The sequence below is a fragment of the Aquila chrysaetos genome, chromosome 16 (assembly GCF_900496995.4).
Source record: "Aquila chrysaetos chrysaetos chromosome 16, bAquChr1.4, whole genome shotgun sequence".
Taxonomy (NCBI): domain Eukaryota; kingdom Metazoa; phylum Chordata; class Aves; order Accipitriformes; family Accipitridae; genus Aquila; species Aquila chrysaetos.
In genome coordinates, this window is record NC_044019.1 from 25,231,087 (window position 1) to 25,250,095 (window position 19,009).

At 40.2% G+C, this 19,009-nt stretch overlaps 1 protein-coding gene across 4 annotated transcripts in view; it reads right to left on the reverse strand.

Annotated features, from left to right (window-relative positions):
- Positions 1-19,009, reverse strand: part of NELL1 (neural EGFL like 1) — a 300,863-nt gene that overhangs the window by 100,524 nt on the left and 181,330 nt on the right. The gene's annotated exons all lie outside the window — the stretch shown is intronic.

Here is a 19,009-nt window from a genome sequence, read left to right on the forward strand (position 1 = left end):
ATCCTCTGCTGAGATACAGATCTCTGGAGCTCATCAATGCTGGACAGCAACTGGAATTTCCCCAGGACACTCGGGGATCGCCTTTGCATGATTCTAAATGCTCTCCATATTGGATCAGATCAAAGATGGGACTATCAACAGCGCAGCGTGACCCCATGACAAACACAGAACAGGATGAACAGATCGGATCGCATCGGTATTGGCTGGAGTTCTGCCAAGAAGCCTAGCTTTGTACGCTATTAGAATTCATTTCATTTCTTACAGGTCAGATATTTAAGTCACTCTTCCCCCCCCCCCCCACCTTCCTCAGCTTTTACCACTGGTATTTTTTTAATATGGCATAATGTAGACAACGTAGTCTCTTCTTGCTCTTGGTCTGCCCAGACTGTAAGATTTAGAAGTTTGCTTCTTAAATTCATACATTTTAATTAAAAGAAAAAGTGTAAAATACAAGACTTCCAGACATAATTAAACCTAATACACTGTTCCAGATCAGAAACTCTAATTAAGTTTCAGTATCTCCTATTGCTAATAATCACCCAGTCAGCAAACTGACAAAATTCCTCCCCCCTCTTGCCTTTCTGCCCCCAAGGCATTGCTGCCCCAATACTTAATTGGAAATTAAACATTTTCTCACTGTACAAGCTGGCCACGCTTGTACTCCTATTTAAAGTTCACAATTAGAGATGCTTCTAATGTTGGACAAGAAATAATCAAGAAAAAAGTCTTTCTTGAAATGTGTAAAATTGACATTCTGTGATCAACTTTTTGTGGCAAACTCTGAAATGTAAGTTTCCGACCAGAATATTCACAAGTTTCTTGCTTTCGAAGAGGAAACAGAGGGTGAAGAACCAAAAATGAAGATGCATGAGAAAGACATAAAGGTTCATGCAGATAGGAAGATAAAGATTCTAACGCTAAAACAGACTGTAAAAATAAAGTAATCCTTTTAGCGGTGGCCCAATAGCAAAGTCTAATGAAAATAATTGACCGTATTTTACAAGTTTGCTGCTGGCCATTGAAGACTAGGCCTCCTGGAGTTTATAGCCTGCCCCTTGCCAAGGGAATGGCAGTTCTCCTTCTTACTGTCAGTGTTACACTAGGTATAAACTGAGTTGAGAACTTCTGCCTTTAGGACTGTCAATCTAGATTTCATTCACACTAAATCAACTAGCAAAGAAAAACCCATTTGAAAATAATTGTCTATTTGGTCTGTGGTGGTACGCTGAATTTAAAATGGGAAGTATTTGTCTTGATAAATTCTAACCTAAAAGACACTAAAGGGGCATTTCTTCCTAACAGTTTAGCATTTAGCTATTCATTTAATTTCACAGCATGTATTTTTCAAAAATCAATAAACCAAATACACTGAGGTATCCTTCTACCCAATCAGCTAAAAAGCAAGGCTAACCCCCAACATCACATGACAGCAAAAGAAATGCTCTCCTGGTGGTGAAGCAACATTTTATGTTGCCAGCTGGGAGACTTGGGAGAAAAAGTGACCTTAATATACTCCTTTACTGGAGCTAGTGGAAAATAAATGCACTGAAACAGTTCCTATGCTTCATTCTGTGGAAGAGCAAACCTAAAACCTTCGCTCTACAACTCAGTTAGCTGGTTGTTCCATGAACCAATAAAAAGAACACCCTCAGGACAGTCCACAGGTCCTGCCCTTTCAGCAGAGGCTCCTGGGCAACGATGGCAGCAATTTGGAAGTCAGAAAGAAATGAAAGAAAAAAGAAGAAAGAAAAAAAAAAAAAAAAATCAAAGACAATCCGAAATAACTCCAAGGGCTAGAGTCTGTCCACTGACTGTGTCATTAAAATCAGAAGGGAAAATATAAGACGAGAAGGGAATCAGACAACTGCGGTATGTTGCTTCCTTGGATTACCCTGTCTTCTGTTTCTCACCAGTCCACACGCTGCAGTGATGGCTGCGGGCAGTGACAGGCATTAGTAACAAACTTGCTTCCGTGCCCTTATTAACTGGTGTTCTAAGACAGTGACAACAATCTGTACAAAATATAGTCTCCATTTGTTCTGTGTACAGAAGCACTGAACAACTGGAGAAGCTGGAGCTCCTGCAGGGCAGAGGAGACAATTTGGATCTGACCGATCCAATTGACTCGATGAGCAGACCGTGGAGGAGGTTTCCGTATCTGTCTCACGGAGCCACTGAACTTGCCCGATTCTCCTTCCGCCTATACATTTATCCAATCAACGTTGATCACGTTACACAAAAGCATACAGGGACCAAGCAACTCAGCAGTGGCAGAGCTCGCACAACCTGGATTTGAAGGGATCCCATGAAAAAGGCCGATGAAAGCAAGGACAGCCCATCCGTATAGCCTGCATTCAACAAGCCAGGTTTAGTATCGCCCTCATCTGATCACTACAACCACTTACGGTTGGACTCGATGATCTTAAGGGTGTTTTCCAACCTAAACGATTCTCTGATTCTACAAACACCACCACAAAAGCTGGTGTCGGTTTCAGAAAATTTGTCCTAACACAGAAATTGCAGAGAATACATTATCAATATAGGGAAGTTATACAGCATAGCAAATGCCTCAGTCAAAAAACCAAAACACTAATAAATCATCGTTTTCCCTTGTCCCAAAATCCAAGTAATTGCTGTCACAATCACACACAACTCAGTGCAACAACACTGCAGTATTGGGCCTTACAGGCTTCCTAATAGATCATTTTGTGATTTATTCTTATACTTACAGACAAAGTAGAAGCTATTCAAGTGACACAAGCCACAAAAGCTGCTCCACATCTTAAGAATTGATCACGGTATGCATTTAACTACACAATGAAAACAGTTTCATGTCAAAAGAAGCTAGAGTCAACTCTCTTTTTGATTTGTGGGTTATATAGTTCTCATTTCTTTTAAAGCAATTGACCAGCTCAATATATGATTACTGTTTTGCACTGAAATGTACTTGAATTTCCTACATTTCATTTAACAATACAAATTCTGGCTTCTAACATACAGTTTTGAAGAAGCAGACTTGCAATAAAACTGTATTTTGGCAATGCAGCAGTCACAACACAAACATAACAGGAATATTGCAGTTGTGTTGCACAAATGCTTCTTTCAGCACTGCTCAAATGCACAGCTACGTAATGAGATTAATAAATACGATCTGCAACTGCTGAGGATCAGATGTGAACCTTCCAAACGTCTGCACTGATTTTGGGCTTGGAAAAAAAAAAATCACATTAAACTTTGTGTTGGTTCAAACTTACAAGATCTATGCGTCTTCACATTGTTTTATACCCAGTACTCACTTCCCTGCATCCTTGAAATAACGCAATAAAAAGAGATTTCATGTCAGCTAGTCGACATTGCAAGTGAAATGCAAATAACCCTGCTAGCAGAAGATATTTTCATATGATCTATCACCAATATAATTACCATACATTCATGAGAAAGTCTCACCTGACTTACTGGAAGACTTTTCAAATTATTACAGTTTAATGAGAAATACCTAATGTGACTGAATAAGGCTAATTATTTAACTGGGGACTTTCACAAAAAGGCGGGCAGGCTGGGTTCAACAATAACTGGTAATTATATTAGCATCTCAATTACATAAAAATAATAGCGGAAACATGACGGAAAATCTTAAATTGACTTCAGGTTACTACATACAAAGAAAAAAATGGACCTCGCACAATGCTCCAGAGACCATCGCGGCACAATCCGAGCTGCCCACGATACCGGGCCACGCTCCACTGCGTGATGTGGAGATGGTCTCGGTCTTCTCCCTTTGCTAAGTGTAAGCCAAATTCAAATATCATTGCATGAAAGTTTCTACTTTCCTCCTCTCCAGTAAGACCGCTCGCTTTTCTGACATTTCCACATCTACGCCCATTTATCACTGCGCACACACGCTAAAAAGGCTGTGTTAAAGCCTCTGAACGTGTGTTCAACAGTGCTCATGAACAAATGTCACCGTCCACATAAATGCGAATAACTGCCTGCATAGGCACCAACTTCAGCATCCTCCATCACTGCACATTTTATAAACTAATGTGTTACCAGCTGTAGGGTTAAAATCATTTCCCTTATATTACAAGTATTTTCGTCCTTGTACAGCAGAGTCAGTCTGTGGATGAGAGAAGAGCTTAAGTGGCTCCGCTAAGTGGAGATAAATGTTGCTTTTGCAGTATGTTGAAGTTGCCAATATGAGACACATGAATGCAACCTATGACACTTGAGAGCAATCAGTCCTGCAGAGCATTTCAGCACTGCAGTATGCTACAAATAAACAGTGGTGTCAGAAGTGTGCGCGTATTCTTTAAACGGCACAAACAAATTCTTAACGAAGATGCTTTTTCTCGCGATACCTGCACAATTTCATGAGAAGTAACAGCTTAAGCTCTTGCAGCAGTTTGAAATATTATCTGTCAAATGTAATTTTCAAGGCAAGAACAGACTATCTGTCCTCTTATATCTGCCCTCTTATTAACATGTGCCTAGCATGCCTACCTCGAACAGATGGAAGCCTGACTGGACCTGTCTGGTATGACCTAGGAGACAGTTTACAAGGTTCATCAGGGTCACAGTGTCGGAAAGAACATTTAAAGTTTAAATAACAATTAAATAACTATATTCAGATGCAAATACACTATGCCAGGTTTGCTAATATTAAGCTCAGTCACATTCTACAGCACAGTTTATTTGCGCTGAAGGCCAGCATATTTCTCACTGTCTGCTGGAACACAGCAATATAAAAGATTTTGAAGCCTATACAAAAATCACAGTTCAGAGCTTAAAAACACATCATAAAAGTACCTGAAATTATATTTCAAGATGTATATCATACTTCTGTTTCATGTGCAATCTTCAGTTTTAAGTACTCGGCACAAAGAAACACCGCTTGCAAATTTCTAACATCTACCTTTATCAGTGACAGTTAATTACACTTGTTTTCACGCAATTGATTTCATGCATTAGGTATAATTTACTCTATCGCTAGGTGTAACTCTCCCCAGTAGACATTCAGACCGATAGGAACAGTAATATAAGTAATACGTAAAGGAAAAACGCACAGGGAAAGATCCGAAAAAGCACTCGCATGCCTCAAATGCCATGTGGACAGAAGGCAGCCAACTGTATCTGAAAATGCCATTCAGCATTCCTCCTCAGCTCGTCACTCCAGCCTACCCACCGAGCCCCATTAGAGACGCCAGGAACCCGTGTTTTGCACAGAAACCTTGAGACGACACATAAGCCTTTGGCACAGAATGAGGCGCTGTCACCTGGAATAAGTGGAAAACAATCTGCCTCAGTCTGCGCGGACTCCCAACCCCAATGTCCTCATGCCCAAGTGTCCCAAGAGTCTACCAGGGAGTCCCACCGAAAGCACTGACTGCCACAAAGAGCCTCCTGCCTCACGCCACACAGGTCCACGCGAATCAAGGCGAGGGGGACATGCCATCACCGATGCTCTGCGTAATTTGCTGCCGAAGCTCTTGTCCGGGAATTGCGGAAGCGTGAGGGTTAACTCTCCCTCACTCTAAAAGAAATGAAACCCAGAGCTCATTTGTTTCCAAAAAAAAAAAAAAAAAAAAAAAAAAGCAAGCACTGTGGCAAGGGAAGCAAGAGAGATTTCCCATCTTTATCACTCTCATCCCACAACTGAACACGTGGGAAACATGAGAGCAGAAAAGCAAGAGCACGGATGCATAGCTCCCTGTGTTAGTGGTTACAGCAAGCAGACGTAAGATGGGAAGTATATTGCCTGTCCTCCACTCCAGCTGCGTGCAGGTGATTTTTTGTTTCTTTTTCTTTCACCTGATGAACATTTAATGCAACGGGTACAAACACTCAGTGGATCAAACTTTAACATCTGAGCTACTTCCAAATTCCAATGCTTTTACGGCAGAAAAAGAATGAATAAATAAGTAATGGAGCACTCAAAATCACTTGGCAATAACCATTAGCAACCACTTACAGATTCCCACTCATTTTTATTTTGGCTCCGACTACTTCTCTGTGATGCCACAGAAAATTAGTTTCTAAACCTTCTTCTAAGCCCACTCTATTTGCCAAGTATTCAAAGATAAGCGATAGGTGGATTTGGCTATTCAGTTATCCTTTCTTCAGATACGATGAATTCAACCTCCCCTTGATACCCACAGCAAAAGATGAATGCTCGCCGTCTGTGTTTATTCTAACCTGTGCAATATAAACACCGCAAAACATATTCAGCATGAAACTAAAAAACCAAGTGCCTAATTATGCAAGTAGTCTCATTGGAGTCAATCACTTACTTTTAGTTAGACACATACCTTGCTCAGTCAGGTCTAAAATTACCACATTAAGAATTTTCTCACTTGCCTCTCTCCAAAGGCTAAGGGAATACTGCGCTGTGCACGCAGGACTGATTTGATTACCTCAATCTTTTATTGGAAAATAACGTATGTCATGGCAATGTCAGACGACTATTGTTTCCTTTGTTCTGTTCAGAGGGAGGAAATAATAGGTGTCAGGAAAGCAGTACAGCCATGTGTCTCAGTAATAAAAGTGGCATATTAATGAGCATCCGTAAACCATTATAATTAATGCAGGGGAATGGATATTGCCTACTTAAACTCTGCAAGTGTTCTAGTAGCTCCACACCCAACTGCCATTTTATTCCATCCCAGGGCTTTCCACTCACAGCAGCTCCTTCGCAAAGCCATCAGACACTGCAAAATCATATGCTCGAGGGAATAGGCGGATACATTTTAATAGTACAAGTGACAGTGGAGAACAGTTATCCAGTCTGTTCATCAGTGGCAGCAAACGCGTGCCATAATCTATGGGAGGCATATATGTATACCCTTGAGGCTACAACATAATTAACAGGCTACAGGGGAAGACGGATAAAATGGACGTGCACAAAGATACGGATGCGTATGGCTTTTACTTTTTTAAACAACAAAGGTGCATTTGTGAATTTTACATCATTTTAAAATTTCAAGCCCTGCTTGATGTGCCTGTGTAGCACGTAGCCTTCAAATAAGTAGTCAGTTTTGAAGTTTAGCTTCAAAAATCCAGCCTGACAATTCCCGTCTTCAGACACGCAACCAAAAAAAAAAAAAAAAAAAAAGAGAGAAAAGTGCAAGCGCCATCAAGGTGACACACTAAGATGCTTGAGTATTTATCAGCAGAATAACAACATAGGTCACGCAGCTCTAGCCCTTCAGGAATACCTAAATAAAACCTCTTAGTTTTTATGACATACAAATTGTTCATTTTTACTCTTGGATGACTGAATTTTAAATCACGTTGAAAAGTGGGACCCCTTCAATTCCCACCTCTACTTGGTTTACTTTAACTTCTAATTCCCTCTGCACGTAATGTGTTCTAAGCTATTTTAACTCACATTCTTCTTGTAGTTCGTGTACTGAATTCACCTAATAATTCATTTTGATGATACAATCTTCAAAGCACCATTTGTTTTTTCTAGTAGGTTCTGCAATAGATTCTTTTTCACGTCAACATTTCTTTCAGGTACCATTCACAGTACACTGTTTAAGCTTGCCATTAGTCTTGTACTTAGCATATGCTCGCTTAGCATAGCCACATTTATTATTTTTATCGTTGAACACTTTAGATAAGAACTCTATACACACACAGGGGTGCCTCAACTTTTCAGCATGTTGCAGAGACTAAAACACCAGCACCACTGTGAAACAGCTGAACTGGAGACTCTTTCCAGATAAAAACATGCAAATTATCCCATCAAACATCCTGCACGGCTTCCAGACTTGCCGTTCCCAGTGCCCAACCACTAAATACAACCTCCAAAACTAGTAAGCCAGCCAACCTAACTCATGCAAACAAAGTAAGCGATACCTACGTGCAAGGCAATCCAAGTTTTCCTTACTATAAAATACCATTTTCAGTAACGTGGTCAAGTAAACCATTTGTAATTAAGTTGTTCCTACGCTGGATATCTACCAGAAGCTGCATTGTAGCAAAAAATCCATCTATTTCTCAAAATAAGTAACAGGTAGGGGGTTTTGGTTTGGTTTTTTTGTTGTTGTTTTTTTCCTAGACTCTCCCCTGTCCCTGGGCCCCCCACTTTGACACAGAGATTTGCAGGATGTGCCTTTTGCCACATCTCTGAATCATCTCAGTTTGTAAACGTTTAATCACGCCCTCTTAATATTCTTCCAGCATTCATCACGTGTCACGATGGTGCACGAGCCACACCAAAGCAGGAGAGGACAAAGACACAGAGGAAGGGTGTAGCTGGGGAACAGAGGGAATGGGAAAACAACGAGGACTGCAGGCGCTGCAGAGAGGGAAGTCAACTGTAACACACTTGCCTGGGAACCTGGAACTGAAGCCCTTGTCCCACATCCTCCTCCAATGGCAAGACCACAAAGAGTAACATCATCCTCCTCGAGTCACGGAAAAACATAAAAGAATGTTACAGGCCCCTCCTGAAAACCTGGACAAATGCTCGAACAACTAAACCGCCACGCTACGCTGATAGCGGAGAGCTGATGTAAAGGCGGCTAAGGTACATTTTCACTCCGTTGCAATCATTTAATAAGAACAATATAGATTGGTTTCTGAAGGACCTGGTAACATCCTAAATTCAGTACAGGTACTGGGACAGCAGCTAATAGTAATAGGATCACACAATGAACGGCAAAAATAATAAACACTGAATACCTACTTTCAGGACTTCAACTCCTTCACTGATTGATGTCTTTATACCGTGCACTGAACGAGGCAGAGGGACCAAAAAAAACCCACACCACCTGTGATTTTATCAGTAAGGACTGTATTTCAGCAGTGGTTACAAGTGATTTAAGACTGAACAGGTGACCTAAATTATAAATATCCCCAAATGCTTGATTTTGGAGTCTTAATGTTTCTTTTGGTTTGATTCCTCAGGTATTTTTAAAATACTTTTGATAGTTTCTGTGGAGAAATCACAGCCCAATGGTTTAGAAACAGACCTGTCAGTCTGGGAACGGCGTCTGAATCCTGAATCAGGTACTGACTGTGTGTGTCACGTTTGACAAATCACTTAATGTTTTTACCTTGGTTTACCGTAGTGTGGGAAATTCACGGGAACAGAAGGCTGAAAGAAGTTTTCTGGCTGGAGTCTATTCCACTGCTATGGTAAAGAACAGCCCCGCAAACCCCCTTTGAAAATCTCAGTGACCCCTTTGTACAAATAAAAAGTACATAAATAAATGGCTAATATTATCCTTACCAAAAAGGGATTGCTCTAATAACAATCTCAGCCAGAAGAACATAAAAATAAATCAACTAGGTCATTCCAGAGGGCCTACTAGCCCAGCATCCTCTCTCTGACTACAGTCCATAATGAATGTCAAGGGAAAGAACAGGGCAAGGATCTTGTGACACTTCCTAAGGATTCCCCATGACCTTCCTCAAACCAAATACTGCGCATCCACTGATTGGGATTTTCTTCCTATGCGCGGCAGCTTTTTCAATCCGTCTAGCCTCCTCACCACCCTGTGACCAATGGTTCTCCACATTAATTATGTACTGTGTGAAAAAGTACTTCCTTCTGCAGCAGTAGCGCTCCTGTTGCCAAAAATAATAACTGCAATGCTCTTATTTTACACTTGGGCAAAATATTTACATGTTCAGTTTTCAATATTGTTTGGTTATATTCTACAGGGAACAGAAAGAATTTCATGGTTTTGGCATCCTCCTGCCTTTTAATGTGCCTGTTCCGTATACGTTAATCCTGCAATGGTTGCACACTGTAACTGATTTCACAAGACAGAGCGAGCCCAGTGCTGCTATTGAGCTCCTATTGCAGCACAGAGTCAAGCCAAAGCTGCAACAGGCTTTGTGCAGTGATATATTTCAAGATGCTCTTAGTGAACTGATTTTTCCCACCCACCATGAAAAAATAAGTACTTTGTTCCAAATAATGGCACGGCAAGCTCCTAGGCAGGCCAGGAGAGTCACAGATCTAAACAGACTGGGTTTCACACATCGTAAGGATTACGAGTTTAAAGCACACGGTACTGCAGACCAAATGACTGACCATGGTGTCTATTCCTCTACTGTCAAAAAAAGCAGTAGAGCACAGCGAATAAGTTCTTTGAACGAAGGGTGTGTTTGAGGACTTAATAATTGATATTTTTTGTTCCAATTTTAGATTTTAATACTGCAGGAGGGAAGAAAAAAGTACTAATTTGGGGGCCATGAATGAACCACTCTAGCAACATTAGAAAGCTGCTTCTTGACTTCAGGAGACTCTGGATTGGGCTCCTCAAGGGGTTCTGGGACAGAGACCTGCTGCAGGCAGGAGGAGTTACTGACTGAGGTGATCTCAAACAGAGTGTAGAAAATACAATGTATGGTGCAGACATTAAAGTAAAATCTTCACATTTTTGCTTTTATTAAGTACTGTTTTAAAAGAGAAAGCAATGAATATTGAAATAGTCCCATGTTCCTATACAACCCAGTTTTACTGCGCAGGAGATTGTGGGGAACATACCTGTTAACTTGTCATCACCTTGTGTATTAGGTTTGTGTGGCAAGGTTTTTTTGGGGGGCGGCTACAGGGGTGGCTTCTGTGAGAAGCTGCTAGAAGTTTCCCCCTTGTCCAACAGAGCCAATGCCAGTCGGCTCCAAGACGGACCTGCCGCTGGCCAAGGCCGAGCACATCAGCAATGGTGGTAGCGCCTCACAGATAACATATTTAAGAAGGGGGGAAAAAACCCCTGTGCAACTGCAGCCAGGAAAGAGGAGTGAGAATATCTGAGAGAAACAGCCCTGCAGACCCCCAGGTCAGTGCAGAAGGAGGAGGAGGAGATGCTCCAGGCTCCGGAGCAGAGATTCCCCTGCAGCCCGTGGGGAAGACCATGGTGAGGCAGGCTGTCCCCCTGCAGCCCAGGGAGGTCCACGGGGGAGCAGATCTCCACCTGCAGCCCGGGGAGGACCCCACGCCGGAGCAGGGGGATGCCCGAAGGAGTTCTGTGGGAAGCCCGCGCTGGAGCAGGCTCCTGGCAGGACCTGCGGCCCCGTGGAGAGAGGAGCCCAGGCTGGAGCAGGTTTGCTGGCAGGACTCGTGACCCCGCGGGGGACCCATGCTGGAGCAGGCTGTGCCTGAAGGACTGCAGCCCGGGGAAGGGACCCACGCTGGAGCAGGCTGTGCCTGAAGGACTGCAGCCCGGGGAAGGGACCCACGCTGGAGCAGGCTGTGCCTGAAGGACTGCAGCCCGTGGGAGGGACCCACGCTGGAGCAGTGTGTGAAGAACTGCAGCCCGTGGGAAGGACCCACGTTGAAGTTCACGGAGGACTGTCTCCTGTGGGAGGGACCCCACGCTGGAGCAGGGGAAGAGTGTGAGGAGTCCTGCCCCTGAGGAGGAAGGAGCGGCAGAGACAACGTGTGATGAACTGACCCCAACCCCCATTCCCCGTCCCCCTGTGCTGCTGGCGGGGTAGAAGGTAGAGAATTCAGGAGTGAAGCTGTGCCTGGGAAGAAGGGAGGGGTTGGGGGAAGGTGTTTTAAGATTTGGTGTTTACTTCTCATTACCCTGCTCTGATTTGATTGCTAATAAATTCAACTAGTTTCCCCAAGTCGAGTCTGTTTCGCCCGTGACGGTAATTGGCGAGTGATCTCTCCCTGTCCTCATCTCGACCCACGAGCCTTTCGTTATATTTTCTCTCCCCTGTCCAGCTGAGGGGGACGGTGATAGAGCAGCTTCGGTGGGCAACTGGCATCCAGCCAGGGTCAACCCACCACACTTTGCAATTCTTTTGTACATGCCATATAGGACCATGATCCTAGAGGGAACTGCTGATTCTAAACAAACAAATGTAAACCAAAGCAATAGGACACAATAAGCAACTGAGTCAATGAGAGAATCTCTGATTCAGAATCTGAACCTAGGAACCCTCATAAACATTTACGAGTAGGTCTGATGAGCTCTTTAGACTTACTCATACGAGCAGAAGAACCTGTCAGATGAAGTTTTAAAATATTTCAGGTAACTACAGTGTTTCCTTCCTTTTATGCAGATAAAACAGTTGCTCTGGACTGGACCATTTCTTCAGCAAGCATGAATCAGCACTACACTCTTTTTAAATTAGCTATAAATCTAGTGCGGGGAGACAATCTATGACAGCAAACAGATCAGGATCTGGATTCTGACAAGTTACATTAAACATGGGTTTTAAATCATCTATTTCCATAACTGATGTGCATTCTAAATCATCTTGAACAATCTCACACACAGAACAGGATCCAATCAGCAGGAAATATTGTGCCCTTAGTGAGGCTGTAAAATTGAACCGCATAGTGGTGGATATGTATAGCTTAGCTCTTAATACAAAACTAATTACGCCTGAATTTCAACATCTCACACGACTAAATTTAGGTGATGACGTTCTAAGGGCAAGAAAAAATTATCATAAATCATCTTAATTTCATCAAAATTGTTTTAAATCAGAGTCCCAAACCAAACCAAGAACAACATTTGCAGGGAAGGACCTTAAAAAGTATGTGGCAAATAATTTACAAAGGGAGTTTATATAACTCAAAATCCAACACAAACATAGCCATTACAACAAACGTACACACTTTATAACTATCTAATCATAAACAAAAATACAAATATTCTTACATTAAAACTTCAGTACTATTGAAAATTCAGTGGTTTCAATCAGACTGTCTTGATTCTGACTCCAACCATGCTAGTTTTAGAATGAAAAATCTGTAAGAATTCTAATTGCGCTGTTGTGTAACTGTGTATTGGGTTAAAATTATTAAATCGGTTACATCCAGAATGCTTCACCCCAAAAGTGTGACTATCCCGCACCTTACATTTGCCATGGCATTTTCCACATGGGCCAAGTGACACCAAAATGCATGCGAATGCACTTATCTGCTTTTGCAGCGATTTATTCACTATGTATTAGGTATAAAAAAACTACACAAAGCTCAAGACTGTGAAGAATGAAGATGAGAATCTCAGCATGAGTCAAAACTCCCATCTTCTTTCTTGAGATCTGTGAATATTACACCAAAACAGCAATTAAAGCCACGGTAAGGCACATCAACCATTCAAAGCCTTACAGCTACAAAAATCGAAGGCTATAGGGAAAGACGTGTTTGTTCCTTTCCACTTTAGTCTCGGCCTACATATTATTCATAACGTACTCCAATGCTCCATAAAGACTTTCAACTCCACCTCCAACAGACACACATACATGCAAAAAACATAAACCTAAGTGGCAGTTAGTCACCTTACAGTGATCTGATATGCTTTAATATCAAGATATCAGCACGTCTGACTGTCTCACATTGCTGGCATTTAAAGTTAATCTACCTTAGCATTGCTGATGTCAATGTAAAAGGGACACAAAAAGCAGACAACCCAGCACAGAAATAACCACAGACTGTTGGGTTTTTTTCTTTTTTTCTTCTTTAGCTCTTACTAAAAATACTCTTGAGTATTTTTCATAGCAGGTGAAATTTCCTAACAGATGAAAATTTCTTTGTCTTTAGTCATCTATTTACTACACCATCACTATACTGCCTACACGTTGGAAGATAGACAATTTCCTTCATGGGCACGTCTTTCGGATTATTAAATATATTTCAGACTAAGAATTACTTTAAAAAAGAAATACCTGCTTGGAAACAAAGAAGAAAGCTGCAACGAAAGAAAGCTCCGAGACTGCCATTTGTTAAAACAACACGTCCATCCAATTACAATTTGTGATTAAAACAGTGTAAAATAGGCCAACTTACTGATTTACATCAAACAGAAGCAATTTTCAAGCCTGTGACGTACTATGGTAATCAGTAAACATTCTGAGTGTATTATGAATAAAGACTCCATATGATTATTCCCATTACCTTACAAAAGATAAGAGTATCTGTTCAAAATCTGGTTAATTTTCATATCAGGTTCCCAACATGTTATTCATGAAGTGACCAGTAAGTTCATCAGTAACAACCGCACTCCCAAACACACCTTCCAAGGCAAAAATATGCAAAGAACTACAGTACAATTAAGAAACTAACGTGGACTTCCAGATTACACCAGAAGAACTGAGCCACTGAAAAAGAATGGCTTTCATCTTTAAGACTCCACCATACACCGAGTTGTAATCCCTTAAGTGTCTCCTGTGAAATGCTTCAGAAGAATGTAACGACGTGGGGGAGGAGGGGGAAATCATATTCTATACTCTGGCAGAAATAAACCATTCTACAGCCTGAATACTGATTAGAATAAACACCATTTTGATTTTTATTTCACAATACCTAATGTTTCTCTGCCCAGGCATCAGTCATATCTCACACATTTGTTTTAAGGTTTATGACTGTAACTAAATCCACCTCGTTTAATCATTCTAATAAATCTACACTTCAGTAGAAACCACTAAATGAGATATTAATAGCACACTAAATATACCTGTTAGACAGACTACACAAGTAAAATATAGAAGTACAATGAAAAATATTTGCACTTAAGTGCTGGCCTTCTGTTCATTGCCCGCTACAGAGATATACGAAAAAAAAAGATTAACACACACACCCTGTCTGTGTTTCAGAAGAATTACTCCTGTTTACCTCCCGAGTATATTCAAGGCTACTTCTATTTTTCTGAATATATAAGGACTTCTCTGGGCAGAATTTATACTTTAAAACAAACATTTGGAACAAAACACCAAGAGCTAGGACAAGGCTTGTATACTACACGTAGGTCTCCTTGTACAAAAGAAAACAACCGATTGCAACAAAACCTTGATGGTGACTTGTGCATTGTTCGTGCTGAAAAGTCAGATCTATACTCCCTACAAAATCTGATGGGTGGGGTTTTGTTTGTTCGTTTTAAGGCATTTAATCCCAAACGTCATCAATTATTTTCGGAAACCTGCTGATGTTTCAATATACCTTGGCTCCTTTCTTTGCTTTCAGTCTGTGGTACAAGGAGTAAGCTCCATAATAAACTTCTGCTAAACTGTAGGACTGTACGTCCCACAGCAAATATTCTCTAGCTTCCATCTCGCTACGGTAAAGTAGATGGTGGAGCACGAGGTCCTTTATGTTTTAACAAACGCCACATCCCACTTCAACACGTCACATCCACAGCACGTGGTGCAAGGCTGCCAAGTGGAACTGGAACTAGAACTTACCAAGACAAAAAGCAGAGAACGATGTTTTCCCTGTACGCATTTTCCAGCCTCCCAGATTCACGCAGAAACACTGCAACAGTCCACAGACCAAGAGCCTTTATAGTCTAAATATGGTATTTGTCTCTGTATTCAATATCCCTAGTTCTTCAGCTAGAGTCACGACAGGGAGTTTTACTCATTTTATACATGACAGAGCTTTACTCTCACACACACAACCCTGTCTACAGGTGACGGGTTATTCATAAACCTGGCTGTCCTAGGAAAATAAGACTTCTTTCATCTAACCACTGCCACTAAACACTGATTTCCTACAATGCCCATCCTGACAGGCACACTGCAAAGTGCCATGTTGTACCAGGTAGTCATTTGCCCACCACACCTTTTTTAAAAAAAAAAAAAAAAAAAAAACAACTAGAACACTCACTTGCTAAACCATTTTTCATTACCCTTCCCTTCTACCCTAAATTAATTGCCTTTATGGTACACTATTAAATCCTACCCTGAAGTTTAGTGAAATTGCTCCAATAGTCCTTACTGCACCCTCACCCATGAATTCTGTATTTCACGTACGTAATTCAAGTAAAAGGGCATGGCATGAGTCTTCTGTTACCCACCTACAACATCTTCTATTTCCCGAATCGCTCTTAGTTCTTTTGAATTTTTTCAAAGTTTCCTTCATAGAAAAGAGCAACTTAACAAATCTGTAGATTCAGAATCTCTATTCGACTAGTTATACCTCTGTCCTCTGCCTTTAATGCTGTAATTTCTTCAGGCAAAGATCTCCCTATTTTACTTTTCATTTTCTGAAGAAATCCTAAGATATAATCTGTCTGATTCTGGGTCCAGTATTCTGTCAAATTTACTAATGGTGATGGCACAGCATTGTCCTGCCTTGTCATTTCAGCTCATCTCAGCCTCATTCTGTTCTGATCTATTGCCAAAATTTCAGTGCCTTTCTGAGGTGCTAAAGCCCACTTCTTACAGTGAAATTGAGAGCATCCATAGTAAATAAGTCTTATTTGTCTCTATTATACGGTCTCGCAGTCTAGATATTGGTAACTATGTATTTATAAAGATTTTCCTGTGTTCATCTCCGCTTCTCTTTCCGTTTTTATGTCACTTAAACTATGGCAGTATCTATTTTAATGCAGAAGTGCATTTGGTCTCGGTCTGCGCTCTTTTCCACCACCTTCCTTCATGACAGTTTCCACATCTAGTTTGACACAATCCAGTCCTTAATTACATAGTCTAGTCTACCACATTTACAGTAAAGCAATTCCTTATGCATGAAATTTATTTTTCTACTCAAATATGACAGCCTGATTATACAGATTTTTTTTAAATATTTGCTTTCCTCTCCAACATTTGTTTTTTGTTTTTATTTCTAAATCCCCAGAAATCATAATATTCATATCTAGATTATTTCTGTCCTTTCTATTTCTCCATAACTTTTCACAAAAAATGCAAACATCACAGAGTCGTGCCAGAGTCATTTCATTACGTTTACCAGTAGTTCACCATGCAATTTAATTTAACTACACATACATCTTCTTTTCTAAAATACAAGTAACAGCATTCTGGTTTTATTATAAAGACTATCACAGTGTTATCCAGCAAATTCAAAACGGAACATTACTCTGATTTTATTTTTTATAACATTGCTAAAATAGACTGTTGAAATAGATTGTAGAATCAGGCACAAAGCCAGCCCTTTTCTCTCATCATGAAATTACTATTTTTCTATTTATGGTTTTGTTGGACAATATTAGCAAGATTTCTTATTGAACTGCAGAGATAGGTTATTTCAGAAGTAGTCAGAACAACTGTTTTGTATATGCGCACATCTATAACATGCAAACATTTATAAAGCACTTACAGATGACTCAAGGAGAAATGTTTATCATATCTTCAGACGGTACTACATTAAACTTATCACCTTGGCTTATATCTATTTTTTTCCAATCTATATTGCCTGAAGGTAAAGCCCCAAAACATTACTACAAAACAACATAAGCCTTTTATAGTTGTCCTAACGCATTCACACCTCTTTCCTTGTGCCAACCCTAGCATTTGTGCAAGGAAACTGCTATGACTGGTAACGTACCACCATTAAACTTGGTAAAAATAGAGGCAAAAGCGGTGTTTCTGGTGCTACCATGGGCAGAATGGGAACATTTCTTAAATTGGCAGTCCAGACTTGTAAAAACCTCAAGCGACCACAGGCTGAGAAACTCAGACCACTATTTTACACCGAGTGTTTCATTATTTACTAAAATGCACACGATTCTAATATTAGCCGGTTTGCAGTAGTAACTATTCCATGCAGTGCCAGATTATTCTTATCCCTAGTGACTTTCATAATTATTAGACTGCAAACCCCTTTCTACAATCTCCAGTTTTTTCAATTTATGCTTCCCAGTCAGAATATAAGAATGCACTTTGGTTCCTCTATTTCCATGTACATCTATCTCAAAAAGGCAACTATAACTACATTCACATGTGCAATTCAAGGCATACTAAAAAATATATGTAATATATATTTTATCCACAACTCGGATTTCAACAGAACTTTGAGCGTAAAAACATTATTGCATTTCTCCAGTGCAATTTCATTAGTTCAACGTTACTAGACGAATAAATATGCAGTAGGAGTTTCGCTTTGAGTTTTTGGCACATTAAACCAAATATCCAGGTGTGCCAATGACAAAAACCAATGTGAAAACATGTTTTTTATGAACTAATCCAAACATTCCTGTTTCAAAGAAATATGATTAAGAGATGGTCATGTTGTACTACCCTCAGAAAAAAAAAAAGGTATCACAGACAGGCTGTTCACTCAGACTTCCCTCAAACTATAGTTGTCTCTGCTGCAATTTACATTTACTGTAATCAAAGACTGAAAACATACTACAATAAATTTGTCCCCAGTATCACCTGTTGCCCTTCAATATAGACGGATGAAGGTTTAACTTGCCCACCATTTTCATAACATTTTTGTATTCCTTCTTAAATCTTTACAAACCATTTTACGGTTTTAAATACAGGGATGCTCTTGGGCAGATGGTCAGTACCCAAAGAAAGTCATACCAAAAAGCAATCAGATGGTATATGCTAATTCAGCAGTTGACAGGCTAATCTTGGTGAAGAACTTGAGCTTGAAACAGGAATGACATCAATCTTCTTTCTCCTTTAAGGAATTGCTTGGCCAATTTACAACATTCTGAAAAATTAATATCCAGCCTCTTATGCCCCCAAACCATACAGAATATTTTACCCTGTACATTCCTCAATTTAAATAGTTGTCATTGAAAGAAAAAAAAAAAGTTAGTTTTCTATTACTGCAATTCTGTTTAGAAAGTCAGAAAGTATGCAATCCCGGACAAGACGAAAAATAGCTTTTTATGAGACAAATAATTCATAAACACGAGTTACAACTCAATAGTACTTCATGACAGAGCCCTCACTAAGCCAACTATTTAATAAATTCCCTCCTCTGTCTTTACGTAAGATATTTGCTTCTCTTTCTCTACTGAAACAAAAACAAAAAACCCCATCCTAAATAAATGACCTACCACTTCACAGAAGGCATGGCTGGCTATCAGTATTTCTTGTTTACATAACTGAGAAGTCTTCAAAGTACACATTTAAAGGTAAAGTTTGTAAAAAAATAAAATCTCTATTCTGGTGTGAGTAGTCAAATAACAACCATATGATGTTAGCATAAAAGACAATTATCCTAATTTAAAAGGCATCTAATTAAATTTTAAAAGCCAAAGGTGATAGCACATACCATGCACAGTTTATAAAACAATGAACATCACTTAAAAGCTGAATGATACTAGCTCAAATGACAGTA